General features: G+C 42.4%; 1 pseudogene; it reads right to left on the bottom strand.

Moving 5' to 3' along the window:
• Positions 1–2,385: 2,385 nt before the first annotated feature.
• On the bottom strand, positions 2,386–11,550 carry LOC122943942 (annotated as a pseudogene).
• Positions 11,551–15,681: the final 4,131 nt, after the last annotated feature.

Here is a 15,681-nt window from a genome sequence, read left to right as displayed (position 1 = left end):
GTAGTTATGCCTCCATAGTGCCCCCACACAGTAGTTATGCCTCCATAGTGCCCCCACACAGTAGTTATGCCTCCATAGTGCCCGCACACAGTAATTATGCCTCCATTGTGCCCCCACACACTAGTTATGTCCCCTAACAGTAGATATGCCAAATCAGTGCCCAACAGGTCCTCATAGTGCCCCCTCATAGTAGTGCTAACCCCTTTGTGCCCACCTTACAACAATGTTACCCCCTTAGCATTAATAAAATAAAAAAGTAATACTCAGGCCCGTTCCCCCGATGATTGGAGCACGTTCTGCTCTCTCTGACAGGAGATGCGATGCAGTGATGTCATCTCACCTGGGCAGGAGAGCACAAAGGCTGATTCCCCAGTTGGAGGATGATCCTTGGCCTGTGCGCTCTCTAGTCTCAGGTGGTATGTCATTTGTAATACCTTAGGGCCACGGTCCCTATATAATACATTATTACTCTCTGAGCTGCATGTGGCCCCCTCATCTCTGTTGTGGCTCCACATAATCTTACTCCTCTCCCCTCCCTGCTGACTACATGATGGCCATGTCTGGGGTCACCTGTGCCGCACGTATTCACAACCACAAGCATACAGCCTGTCCCTGACTCTATGGCGTCAGATGTGTGCGTCCTGACTCCGTTCCCAGGAGATTTGCCAACTCTTCGGAGATTATTCCAAGAGGCTCCCGGAGAGATGACAAACATGCAGATTCGGAGCTGCTTGCTGTGGGCACCAACAAGCCATTATTCTGCCTTGGCCGGAGTATTCATGAGTAGAGCAAAAAAACGGAGGGGGTCATTTATCAAACTGGTGTAAAGTAGAACCGCCTTAGTTGCCCATAGCAACCAATCAGAATTCTCCTTTCATTTTGGACAACTCCTTTGGAAAATGAAAGGAGGAATCTGATTGGTTGCTATGGGCAACTAAGGCAGTTCTACTTTACACCAGTTTGATGAATTTCCCCTGGAGAAGGAAAACCTGGCGCCCAAGACGTGGCTGCGTCTGATGAGACAAGCGCTTAGAATAAGCAAGAGAGTTGCTGTAATTACACTGCTCGTCTCTGCAGGTAACAGCGAAGAGAAAGCAACGCTCACACGGGTGCTGCGTTCTCTGGTTACAGCTCATCAGGTTGAAGTGGGGGTGGGGGTCCCAGGAGTCGGACCCCCAACGATCTGATATTGATGACCTATCCTGAGGAGAGTTGATCAATCTAGGAAAAGCAGAAAATACCTTAAAGTGGATTTTACAAATCAGCAGCATGTCCTATCTACTGCAGAGTTATACACCACGGATTTCACCGCCATTTGCGCACAATAATCTGCAACCATGATCTGCATGTGTGTGAACCTTTCCTTAAAGGCTATGTACATCTTCAGGGGACAATTTTTTTTACTGATTGCATTTTACTCATTTTGGGCTAAAACTAATTTTTCAATTGGCCTTTATTAAAAATATTGAGCCATTCTGTCACAAAGGGTTACCTGTTTTTCCAGCTGTGTGACTGGTGCTTTGTGCCTGTCATCTAATAACTCTTATCCCACGATGCCAGGGATACTCGTCCCCGTCCCCACCTGCCATTGGCTGCTCCTCCCGACACTGGATGTTTTCATCCACACACGGGGAGAAGCAGCGGACCATGAGCGGTGCAGGGAGCGGGGAGCCAGGTAAGTATATTTAATGTGAGGGCCCCAGTATATGGGGGGGGGGGGGGCAGTTTATAGGATTAGATAACCCCTTCAAGCCACATTCTTGTCACTAAGGTAAGAATTGAGCTTTAATGAGTGTTTATAACAGGCATCCTCAAACTACGGCCCTCCAGATGTTGCAAAACTACAACTCCCAGCATGCCCGAACAGCCTACAGGTATCAGCCTACAGCAGGGCATTGTGGGAGTTGTAGTTTTACAACAGCTGGAGGGCCGCAGTTTGAGGATGCCTGGTTTATAAGGTGAGAGATCAAAGATAAGGAGCCTGTTAGATCCCTGCCTGACGGAGCAGAGAGAAAATACAGATCCTGCTAGTAGATAAACTCAAAGCTGTGCAGGGAAAACAGCTCATCATTAAAGACCAATTAAAAAAAAAAAGATTTTAGCTCAAAAAGAGTACAATGCAATAATTAAGGTGTACATAGCCTTTAATATTCTAGCTGCATTCCGATACGGCTTCTATGATGTGTCAGTCACACTGTTACATGTAGTGCACCATGCTGGCTACTATTCTCATGTTGTTAAAACAAATCTGTCGGATTATCAGACTTTCAGCATTATACCAGATTAAAGGAATTCCACGCTAATAACACAAAATCCATGGACCGGTCTTCACATAGAACATTTATTATTAACATTTCTTCACAGTTATTTCCTGTTCTATAAGTTCTAACAGCGACAAACAATGCAAAGTATAAAAATATAAAGAAAGTGGCGAGCCAGCCCGGATGTCGTCAGGATTGTAACCATGGATGTTCCAGACATTTCTCAGCTGACGCTCGCTTTTCTGGATAATATTCCAGCATCGGTAAGAGCAAACTGGCAAATGCCAGCGCCTCGTTCTGCTGCCACTTGTGCCGGTTCACCAGATTATCGTACAGGCCGCAGGGGTATAAATATGGAACCCGCAGGAGGTCACCTGTAGTGGAGAAAGCAGGACACTGCTTGGAATAAAAATAGGATTGTTCCTTTTTTTGTTATAATAGAGAAAAAAAAAAAGGGGGAGATTTATCAAAACTGGTGCAAAGGAAAAATGGAGCAGTCGCTCATAACAACCAATCCGTTCCATCTCTCTTTTTTCTTTGGAATATGTAAACAAGTTAATCAGTTCACTGTTTTCCTTTGCCTACATACCATTGAGTTTGGTCATGTAGCTTATACTGGTCTGGCATTGAAAATGCCTCCCCTTTTTCCCCCTTGCAGCGGCCACTAGGGGGAGCTCACTGCATATAGATTTACAAAGCTGTTTATAATTCCATAGACAATTAGCTCCCCCTAGTGGTGGCTGCATGCATTAACAACTATATAATGCATATTACCTTATATTATTAAATAAGTCTACAAGTTTAGGCCTAAAAAGGGAAGGATGAGAATATTTTTCTTGCTCTAGAGGCCCTGTTGGTTGCTATAAGCACCTCCTCCACTTATCCCTTGCACTAATTTTGGTACGTCTCCCCTATCAGGGCATATGTAAAGGCATTGACAGCCCCTTTAATTTTAATTTAAGGATCAGAGACCTTTAGGGTGTATTCACACGTCACAGTCATGCGCCACTTTTGATGCAATTTTCCAAAGGGCGAGAAAACTGCATCATTTTTCCTTAATTGTAGGAAATGCTGCAAAAATACGGGTTTCCTTTTGTGTGTACGATACTTTATTTGGATTTTACCAGACATCCTTGTACCTTGTTTATTAAAAAAGGTTCCAGATTTTTTCCCTGAAAAGGCGATTTTCGGTGGTATGCGGCCGAGCAGTTCAATAATGCAGGCGATGTGATCTGAAATACCAAAAATAATTCTCATTTCTATTGGTATTAGTTATTGTTTCCTCAAATATTGCTCTGATGGACAGCACCTTTTGTAAATGCCATAGAGCTTATGTATGTAATACAGAATGGTCCCCTGCGCTTCACCCCCCTCTACTGGCCAGACAGAGAACTGCTTAAAATGAGAATGTCTGTGGCTGTGGACCAGTGCTTTACAGCTCCGCTCCCCGAGTAAAGCTCAACAAGTCATGCTTTCAGGACTTCTTAAGTATAGCACAGTTTCTGTACACATTGACAAATTTTATTGTTTTTGAGCTGCAATACCAGACACGACCTATGCATAGGTGTGGCACTGTTTCTGGAAGAAAGCAGCCATGTTTTCTAATTCTGAACAACTCCTTTAAGAACTAGTTTTCCATTGAATCCTCTGTATATCCCTGTATATTTTCCATGTGGCTAAAGCACAGACACCGTGAAGTCCCAACATTGACACTATGTACCCCTTATGTGTACACTATGAGAAAACCATCACAAATCAGGTTCCTACCATCATCTCTTGAGAAGGTTTCCCCAGCTTGTGGCTCAAACAGGTAGTGGGAAGTAGCCATTTCAAATGCCTAGAGTAATAAATCAAACAGTGAAATACTCCAATACTTAGACCCCCGATAATCAATGACATCTTCAGCTTCCATGTGGATATTTCGCACAAGCCTTTCATTAGGAGCTCGTAGTTAATGGGGCCCATCACTATCTTAATATTGTGGGGTTTCGCTCTGGTAGATAGGGTGAGCGGGCGCAGTACAGAGGCAAATTACAAGTTCTTAACTCAAAACGTCAGTGTTTATTCACACTTGAGGCAATTGCACAAAACAGCAGGTAACTTTGCAGTCTTGGTGTTAATTCACACACAATGGAAAGTTCATATAACACAAGTCACCTTGCTGGCAGTTCTGCCTCCAGTAGTCCACAGCAGGCTTTAGGGGGCCTGTTTCCCCAGCGTGCGGCTCTCAGTCCTCCAGCACGGCAGAAAGCCTCAGATCCCAAAAACAGAGAGACATCTCTGCTGAGCCCAGCTGCCTATTTAAGGACAGCCAGGTGAAGCCAAAACCCGGACCGGCACTTAAACTCCAGTCCGGTATTTGACCTCACCTGGCCGGAAACCAGCCCAGCTGCACATGCTGGGAGGAAAATACCTGCCTTGCCAGACACAACCCCTCACTGTGTCACAATAGGGAAACATCAGATCTTTCTACCAGATTGAATGTATGAGGGTGTAGTAATGGTTTCAATGGCTTAGCACTATCATTAACCGGTCAATAAATACTATGCTGTAAGCTGATGAGCTCCCTCTAGTGGTGGATCTATATATATATATATATATATATATATATATATGTATTTAACATGCTCCTGAGCCCCCCCTGGTGGTGGCTTCAGGTAGACCCATTTTTATCTTTTCATTTTTTTGTTTATGTTTGGATTTGGAGCTCTGTCACAGAAAAAAATTGTATCTAAAGGCTTGGAAATAGCTTTCATTGAGAAGAAGAAAGGATTGAACGAATACATACCATACACGCAGTACTCCATATATCGGCTGGTGTACTGTACCCAGAGCCCAGCAGGACCTCCAGTGCTCTGTATTGTTGAGTTTGGATCTCGTCAGAGAATGGTTTATACTGCAAAACAGAAACAGATTGGTTACGTTTGCACCATGGTCAGGTACAGGTCCCACCTCGGTAATCCCATATCCTGTGGGTATTTCATAAATGTTGAAACTGGAATACCCCTTTTAGTATTTTTTCATGTTTATTTATTTGGCAGTCTTGGTTTATTTAGTTTCTTAAAAGGGAAATGCATCCAATAATCTATCCAAAATCCATGCAATAAAATCAACAGTAAAGTCTATAAACCGATCTTCTCTGATATCCACCTACAAATATTCACCACTCGAAGTTTGGGACAACAGTCTACACAAGATTTTATGGTCCAGGACACTTTGCTTTCTGAATAGTGTCAGAAAAATCAGCGGTGCAAAGGGTGTTTAGATGCTGTATAGAGCGTCATAACACCTTCATTATAGAAATCTATGATTGCCCAAGTCCAAGTGTCTATGACTATGACCTATCAGAAGATCATTTTTGGTCATGACTTTCCCCTTTGAAGACCATCTCTACCCATTAGTCATTATTCATCACATTACATTAGAAGACTTACCGTCCAACATGCACTTCCCAAATCTGCAATCTTCACCCCAAGCATGTCTGCATTTCCAGTTTCAAAAAGATGAGATAAGAAGTTGGCATCTACCCCTAGAACAAGACATTGATGGTCTGACAATGGCATAGTCAACTTGACCTTCCCGTAAAGACGCTGATCCTATTATCAGTAGATGTGATCATACCGTTGACTGTACTTCCGTGGGTCCTGTTGTGGTTCCAGACCTCTGCCTCTGCCATATACTGCTGGAAGTTGTCTGCCTTCACACAAACTAGGATGTTTTCTGGCTTAATATCAGTGTGGATAATGCGGCATTTCTTGTGAAGGAAGTTCAGACCTTGAAGCACCTTCAACACCAGAAATGTAGTCATTAGACCATAAGGACTAGATGTATACCAGTTTATACTCTAAGCAGTGATCTCCAGTTGTTGCAAAACTACTACTCTCAGCATTTAGTTTTACAACAGTTTGTGAGCCACATACTGGAGACCACGACTCTAGGGACATCATCTTGGTGTCCTTAACCAGACCATGTCTACCCGCCATATGGAGAATCCAGTCAAAGGTGTAATATATGCTTTTGGAGCATATCAGAGGTCATAGAAAACCAACCTGGTCCACCAAGATGGGACAAGTAAGGTCAATGCATGCTAGATGTTGAGGCCAGTTAAGTTGGTTGTACACATTAGATAACTGTTGGTCGATTGCTCGTTTGACCAAAAGCTATCTCTCTCGATCCACCCATATACATGCATCCTTGGTTCAGCTGAACATGTAAGTTATGTAAATGGAATAAAGCTGCTGCCAGAGACTTTATCTCCCTTCGACATTGTCAGGTGTTGGTTCAGAGGCCCTCTCCACCCATTGGATGCTTTGCCAACCCTTCGAAAATCATTAGGTTTAGCCAAAGTACATCTAATGTGTACAGCCAGCTTTAGTATGAGGCAATCAGTCAGTCGACTGGTTGGGTATCATAGAAGCTCCATTGGCAGCATCTTCTGGGAACCACTGATGGGCCCAGTCTTTAATTTGGGATGAAAGCCCATCTAAAGTGTGTTAGGGCTTCCGTGATCAATCACTTGGTCCCCCAATACAACCCTATTAGTATAATATCAGTTTTGATATTACGAGGCTTCAAAATGATATTTTTCAAGCTCCATCAAGTGCTGGGAATCCAAACAATTGGCTTGCTTTCCGCTCTAATATATTATATATGATAACCTAGCATCCATTATATGATGATGGATCCTGAACGGCTGGAAGTTATCCTTTTACGCAATCAAGAGAGGAATAAGACAAATGAGAACTTTCCTACCGAGGCAAATTGCAATCTGAGAAGCCAAGTCATTCAAGGACAATCACCATCAACATCCCCCTCCTGCCCCAAGGGAGGACAACACCAGGGAGCCATGTCACCCTACATCTTGGCGTGGAACACTCCTATTTCCTCTACTTGAGTCAGTGGGGAGATGAGTGAATGGTCAGACCACCCTGCAAAACAGCCGTAGGCCAGTGTACCTACCTGCTGCAGTATCCTCTTCACACACGTCAGTGGGAGACCCTCTGGCCCAAAGTTTTTCATCAGATGTAGGAGAGAAGGTCCCAGGAGCTCAAAAACCAGACAGACATGTAGAACTGAGTTATGGATTCCTCAACATCAATAGCGCCAGGCAGAGATGCATGCCAGAATATTACTTGCAAGACATGGTGGCACAAGCATTTCTTAGTTTTGATGATAACACCCTTTTAATTTTGGGTGGAGATACAGTATAACCATTCCTTGGTCTGCTAAGTTGAGATCCAGTGTCCATTGACTGAACAGACCTCGGTAGCCGGGACGCTCACTTCTGACACCTGGACCTCAGATGTAGCAGCCCCATGCAGTAGAGCTGGTGGGAATCCATATGGCCTCTCCTCCACTGAGGTATTTTGAGGGACAGCTGAGCCAGTAACGCACTAAATTTTCAGTTGCAGAATTTTCTACAACTAACCTGCTGTATCTGACTATAGCCTTAGACTGTATGAGCAATAACCACATACATGCATCCAGGCTCAGACTAGCCCACAGGTGAACAGGTGCATCCCCTGGTCGGCCTCTGACCAGGATGGGCCCCTTCTCCCCCCCCCCCCCCCCTGCACAAGTGGCACATTGCACAGTAGGCTGACTGAGATGCTATGCTATACGGTACATTGCATGTGTCCATATAAAAACTGGGTAGTGTGAGCAGGTAGTATATGCATGTAGCTTTACAATGGCCCCCCCAAAATGAATTTCACTGGCGGGCTCTAGGCACCCCCGTCTGACATTGCATGCATCTCCTCTCTTCAGTGATGGATAGGATCCCCAACAGACATCAGGGGATCCCCAATTTCTTAAGCAGTAGAGATCCTATAGGTCTTAAATGAGAGTAAAATATCCAGGGTGTATCCTCAGCATTGGTCATCAATATTCGATCAGTGGGGGGTCCAATTCCAAGCACCTTGATCAGCTGTTTAAAGAGGCTACAGAGCTCTTTCTAGGCCTCAGACGTCACGTTCATCGACCACGTGGCCCACGTGCAGCTCTGCTCCATTGAAGTGAATGGGCCTTGACTGCAAACCGAAGCACAGACGCTATACAATGTCCGGCACTGTGCTTGGTTAGCTGCAAGGCGGCCACAGCTCTCAACGGAGCGCCATGACTTCTCCAAACAACTGATTGGCGGGAGTGCTGGGAGTTGGACCCTCAACAATAAAATATTATATACAGTATATAGAAATATTAGATGGATAGACATTAGTGATGAGCGGCAGGGGCAATATTCGAATTTGTGATATTTCGCGAATATTTGGGTGAATATTCGCAAATTTCGTTATCTCCAGTCATTATTTTCTTGATTGCGGATATCGGCAATTGAAAAATTCGCGATAAAAATTTGCAATCAACACTACTCCTAAAGTCAAAGATACTGCAGCCTTCTCATTGGCCCACAAGCTAGAAGCAGGGAGGGATCATGGGTACTGATTAAAAAAAAATCTCGATATATATATATATCACTATATTCTAAATATTCACGAATTCTTGAAGTGCCGATATTCGCACTAAAAATTCGAATATTTGTGATCAACACTAATAGACATCACCAGACCTATGGAGGCCCCGAGTTCCCCAGGTGGTGGAGCTCCTTGTGCCCTCTCTATGACCTGGCCATGACTGTAGACATAATGCTATCCTCTTACCACTGTCAATTCACAAAGTATCTGTTATGTGTTACACTTGTTTGTCAGAACTGAAATCTGTTACTGTGTATCTGCTAGAAAGAGAAGGATATGAAGTCCATTTTCTCCAATCAGTTTAAAGTCGTGTAGGAAGTGTATGATGTTCTCTCCTTGGGATTCTTTTTTTCGTGCTCCATTTACCTAAATGCATGAAATAATAGGAGAACATTAATCATTCAGACATATTCACATCTATCACATATATTATAGATACTTCTAGTCATCATGAGTTAGCTCTCAGGCTGCCTCACATGTCTCCGCTTATTATGTCTAATAAGAACTGATCAGTGTTGCTGGGGATGTATCTATCAGCTTCCGTGCTGACAGACCCCAAGTCCTGATCAGCAGAATTCTGAATACAGCTCTGAATGCAGGATCGGGAGACCTGGCGCTCTCTTATGTGATCTTATTACACTGTTCAGCAGTGCGATTTCGTCCAGTGCAGATTCATTAAACTTCTTCCCACTTTTTGATATTTTCACTGCAACATACTTCTTCTTCCTGTAATTACAAAACCAGGGACAATCCTCAGCGCGTAACTTTATATTTTTAGCATTTCCTAATATCTTCCAAGATCAGCTGTAATAGGGTTAAGATGAGGTTGTGTATGTAAATGACAGAAATGTTCTAAATAGGTCTAATTCAGGGCTATTAAAGGAGTTATCTGATTTAAAGAACTATTTTTTTAAAATCATCTTATAAGCCAGAAAGTAAAGTGGCTACAAAGAAGGTTTCCCGCTCTGGAGGACCTGAAATGTCCCACATGCCACAGACAATCCACTGATTGCATTAGCATTGATGTCATACTTAATTTCTCCTGTGTAGGCGCTGCAGGGAAACTGAACACTTGCTCCTCACTGATCACAGATGATCGCTGGAAGTCCCAGCAGCAGCAGGAGGACCCTATGATCTGCTTATTGTCAGAGGATCCTTCTAAAAATAAGAAAATGCCACTTACTGTAAATCACGGCACAGCCATACGGTGGAGAAATAGCCCCAGCCAACCTTGTTAAGGACTTGGTATCTTCTGTTCAGCATCTCCTCTCTTTGTACTGGATGGTATCCTCCTAAATGAAGCCATAATAAGGTCATTAGTAGTGAATATTCGATTGAATATTCGTCTTATATTCGTCGAAATCGAATATTTGCCATTATTCTATTTATCGCGAATAATATGCGATTTAATAATTTGCGTATTGCGATTATTTTTTATTTACTGTAAAAGGCAACTTTCCTATTGGTTGGCTATGTCTATGTCTAATATGTGTATTTTACGAATATTCTCTATATTGCTATATATTCTTGTTTAAGAATATGACGAATATTCTAAAAAACGAAGTTATAGCAATATAGCGAATATTCGTAAAATTCACCTATAGACTGTAATTTAGCTAATAGAGTATATATATAGTATTTTTTTTTTATAGTGTAAATGTTTTCCAAATCTGAAGTTTAGAAAATTAGACTATAAAAATAAAGATTATAGCACTATATTAGCTAAATTACCGTCTATATGTGTATTTTACGAATATTCGCTATATTGCTATAGCTTTGTTTTTTAGAATATGACGAATATTCAAAAAAATGAAGTTATAGCAATATAGCGAATAAATTAGTTATTTAGAATATTCGTCTTTTTTTTTTTTTTTTCAATCTGTACTGTTATTCCACTTTGGCATACTCCTCCCCGACAAGCGTCCCCGTCACCATGGGAACGCCTGTGGGTTAGAATATACCATCGGATCTGAGTTTTCACGATCTCAGGGAAAACTCAGATCCGATGGTATTTTCTAACCCACAGGCATTCCCATGGTGACGGGGAGGAATATGTAAACAACTGTACAGATTTAAAAAAAAAAAAAGATGAATATTATAAATAACGAATATATTCGTTTTTTAGAATATTCGTCATTTGAAAACATGACTCCTTCCTGCTTAAGTTGCTTGTGGGCCAATGACTCATTGACCCACAAGAAAGAAGCCGGGAGGAATCATGTGTTCAGATGTTAAAAAATGACGAATATTCGATATAGCAAATATATAGCACTATATTCATAATAAAGTTGCGATATTCGCGATTAATATTCGCTATTCGAATATTCGCGCTCAACACTAGTCATTAGTGTATTATTAGCCAAATCTGTAGTTTTTAATGGGACCGTCCGACAATCTAACATGGACCTGGAGCTGATTCTGCTTATTTCACGTTCCCTTATGTTAGGATACTTCGTTTATATGCTGCATATGTTGATGTAACACCTTAATTTTGCATAGAATTCAGTAAAGTCCCATTATTATTATTCACTTATTTGCCATCTTTATTCCTCCAGTCTTTGAATGCACCCGATTACTTTTGGTGTCAGAAGTGGGATTTGCACCTGTTCTTTGTTTAAACCCACACCTGGTTTTTGCTCACAATCACAAGCTGTTTCGGGCCATTCTGGGGACATTCAAGTGAATTGGAGATGGAGAACACCAGTGCCAGGAACTACACACAATACTCCCAGCGGTAACCAATCTGAAATGATGCATTACGCCGCTCACCTGGACAGTACTCGGCAGGGTTTCTCCTGGGCGCCATCTTTATCAGACATGTTCTAAGGCGATTTTGTCCTCAGGCAGGAAGCTTGCTCCTGAAATGTGACGACATGCAGCGTATTACTGTGGGCATACATAGATTATATACTGTATATCATATGATAATCTCAGATTTACCATTCGTGTCTGCAGCTGCCCCCCCCCCCCCACCAGCTGTCCTCGAGGACCCTTTCTCCCTATCCTTAGGTGCCTTTTTCAACTCAGAAAGCTGCCAAGGCTGTTCAAGAGTCTAGTATTTCATTCTGGCGTCGTCCTCAGATGTTACAGGGAGGATAACGCTAATGGAAGGGGCATTAGTGCCAAGCTGATCCATTGCCGCTTCTCCTCTCATATCTCTAGATCTTCACTTCTAGACACAAGAGAAGGGGGAGGGGGGGGGGCTATCTGCTGGAATACATACGCATGGAAGTGCCCCCCAAAAGAAAAGGTCCCCCATTCTAGACTCATACTCTGGAGGACCCAACATGTCCATACATTGCATTGATCTCAATAGGTAGCATGCAATACTTCATTTCCCCTGTGGTGGCGCTGTAGGGAAACTCAATACTTTTTTATTTATTTATTTATTTATTATGTTTTACAATACAAAAAGGACATACGTATCATAGCTACATGTAATCAATACATCTATCTTTGCAAAATTGTATATCACCAAATCTACATCACAAATTATAGTTTTCCAACCCCCCTTCCCATCCCTCCAACAACCAAAAAATCAATACTTGAAACAGATGATTGCTGACATCAGCTATTCTTTGGAGGTCCCTTCTATCGTATACTATAATACTGCCCCCCTATAGGCAAAATATGGACCTGGATGGGTCAGAAAATTTTCAATAAGTAGAGCATGGCTATGAGGTACAGTTAGTGTTGGACCTCATCATATCCCTTTAAGCCTCTATCCATATGTTGCCCGATAGGACAGCGCAGATTGTGGAATTATCTGTAAATTACTTAAAGCTGCCTGCCCACCGCTGGGTTAATCAGCGAATACTACATGTAATCCAGACAGATCAGCGCGGCCGCCTAGTATCTTGCCAATCCACCTCTGATGTAGAACGGTCTAGTTTTGCACAAGTATGTGGCGAGGCTTAGAGGCGGCGTGTAGGGTTACATTGTAGCGACTTATCCCCCTGTTACTGTCACCCTTCGTTACATCCTGTTACTTCATGATAGATTATAAGGATACAGAATTGATACATTTAAGGGTCCACTAACACGTCAGTATCTTTCTATATCCCGAATTTCGATCCGTTTTTTGCGGATCCGTTTTTTCCTGAAAATGTTTCCGTATGTCATCCGTTTTTTGTGGATCCATTGACTTTGTATTGTACCAGGATCCGATTTTGCGGATAATAATAGGACAAGTTTTATATTTTTTCGGACATGCGGAACGGAACATCGGAAACGGACAGCACATATTGTGCTGTCCGATTTTTTTCAGGACCCATTTAAAATGAATGGGTACGCAACTGGTCCAGATCTGTTCCGCAAAAAACTGAACAGATCAGGAAAGAAACAACGGACGTGTGAATGGACCCTAAGGGTGGGTTCACACCAGCGTTATGGAGTCCGTTATAGCTTTCCGTTATAACAGGGTTATAACGGAACATAACGGAATCCATAGGATGGGATGCAAAAAGGAAGCCTTCAAGAGGCATTCCGTTTTGCTCCGTCCTAATAGAAGTTTATGGGAAAACATAACGGATCCGTCTGGGTCCTGTCGACAGGACTTTGTTTTCCGTCTTGCATAACGGGAAACAGACGGATCCATTTTGATTCCTATAGACTTACTATTAGGACGGAGAGCAAACGGAATGCCTTTTAAAGGCGTCCGTTTTGCATTCCATCATAATGCAAGTCTATGGGCAGCAAAACAGATCCGTCCTTCCATCTTTTTGATTCCGTTATGTTCCGTTATAACCCTGTTATAATGGAAAGCCATAACGGACTCCATAACGCTAGTGTGAACCAACCCTAAAAGGGTTTTACATAAATGCCTTATTCTTGGGTGCGGTCTTCTAGATTTGATCGGTAGGGGGTCACTCACAATCACTGGAATGGACTGAGCTGCGGTACCAGACACGGCCTCGCGTACATTTACTATAAGCAGCCATTTTCAGACACCCCATTGCAGCTGATGCTTGGTAATGAGTGCTGCGTAGCTGACTTGTAAAGGTTTTGGGGCAAATTTCTAACGCAATCGCCATTAAAAGGCACCAAAATCTTTGACATTTCTGGCTCAAACTATGGCGTCAAGTTTTAGAAGCAAATGCACCAAAAAAGAATAATCCACTGCACCTATTTTATCTTACAGGGAAAAGGGGTGTCTCTTAAGAGGCAACAAAATTTTGGCGCAAGGTAAGCAAACTAATAGATGAAGGAAAGTTGATGTGAAAGCATCTATCTGTGCCCCAAATTTATCTGACAGCCTGAGCCCCTGCAATAGATTTGACACTAATTTAACTCATTGAAAATATATATTGCACAAATACACAAATTTCCACAAATTTGAGCTCAAATGTTTGCAACAGGCGTAGATGTAGCAGAGCTGACTTTGTCATTTGTGAGACTTCATAAGGTTAACCTGTAGTCCTGTAAATCATAAACCATAGGAAACCCAGCACTGCTACATCTAGGCAGTCATATGACTAATGCTCCTTGGCTCTTTGGACGGTCTTTTCATTTTGACAGTAATGAATGTCATGCCGTCTGCTGGTGACAGTTCAGAATTTGGCACTTGGATAATATGCGATTTCTCCATAGAGTCGATGTAACCCAAGAACCACAATAAGCTGCAAATGTTCATTGTTTCCATAAAATTTTCAAGAAGTTTGTACACTATTGCCTGGAGCCCCAAAGCTAATATATTTATATGACTTGTATCTGGCATTTTTTTTAGCAGTTGGTGGGTGGAGACCAGCTTCCATCCACTACACACAGAAAGTAGAGGAGAATCTGCTTTCTAACTGTCTCACAGTCATTCAGAAGCAGCCCTGGGATTATGGAGGACATTAAAGAGAAGTAATAACCTGTATCTTTGTGAATTTAGCACTTGTATTGAGTTATAACCTTCCTATGTAGTTGTGCAGTCTGCTTGTCTGTGTGTATGTGTGTATGTGTCTCTTCAGCTCCTGCTCACTCCTTCCCCCTCCCCTCTCCATAGACTTTATTGATTGTCATGTGTAATATCCTCCTGCAGAGATGATTTGTCCTGTACTGAAAAGGGAATTTTTTAAAGTGAAAATAAATTATCAGTGGGGTGTGGGCTTGAGGTAGAGCTGGCAAACAGCTGATAACAGGAGAACTAGACATTTCACAAAGTTTCTTGTGGTCGCTTGTACTATTGATGGATGCAAAGTTGCCTGAAAAGTTAGTTGCCATTTCAGGGTACGGCTGCACGGAGCTGAGATACAGAAGTATCTGCCATGTTTAAAAATCCAGAACCCTGGAAATAAAAGAGAACTCTTGAAGGGAAGATGAGCCAAAACTTTCAGCATGTGGAGTTCCTAAAGTTGGTAACGTCAATGTTACTCCCGATCTGAGATATTGTTTCGGAAGTGTCATGAAAAAGCTGTGAAAGTTAATATTAACTCTTGGATACTATTTTTTTTTCCTCTAAAAATTGTGTTCTGATGAATACATCTTCACAGTGTTCATAGCATGCTTTTCTGAGACAGAGCTCCAGATCCCCTGCATAGACAGAAATGACGAAATTCTGCCACCACTAGAGGGAGCTCACCGCATAATCTTTGTACGAAGAACTCCCTGATAAGCTAGTATGCAGTGAGCTCCCTCTAGTGGTGGCTGCTGGCAGTTAGAACTCCATCATATTTTCTGTCATTGTCTTTGCAGGTGATTTGGAGCTCTGTATCAGAAAAATAAATTGGTTCCAATAGATTACGAAATGCATTGACAGTTGGAGCTACCGTTGGCATTTACCGTTTGTGACCCTAAGGATTTTACAAAATCTCATCCACATCAGCCTAAATCGACCTGTGGTGTGGAAATTAAATCTTTAGAGCCCGTTCATATAGCTGCGCCAAAATTTCACCAAAATCCAGTTCTTTCTGCCTCCTATTCATTTCAATGGGTCGCAGTGCTGAAGTTTGCGGTGGTTTAAGGCT

Source organism: Bufo gargarizans, chromosome 7 (genome assembly GCF_014858855.1).
Source record: "Bufo gargarizans isolate SCDJY-AF-19 chromosome 7, ASM1485885v1, whole genome shotgun sequence".
Lineage (NCBI taxonomy): Eukaryota > Metazoa > Chordata > Amphibia > Anura > Bufonidae > Bufo > Bufo gargarizans.
This window is presented reverse-complemented; position numbering and strand designations above follow the sequence as displayed.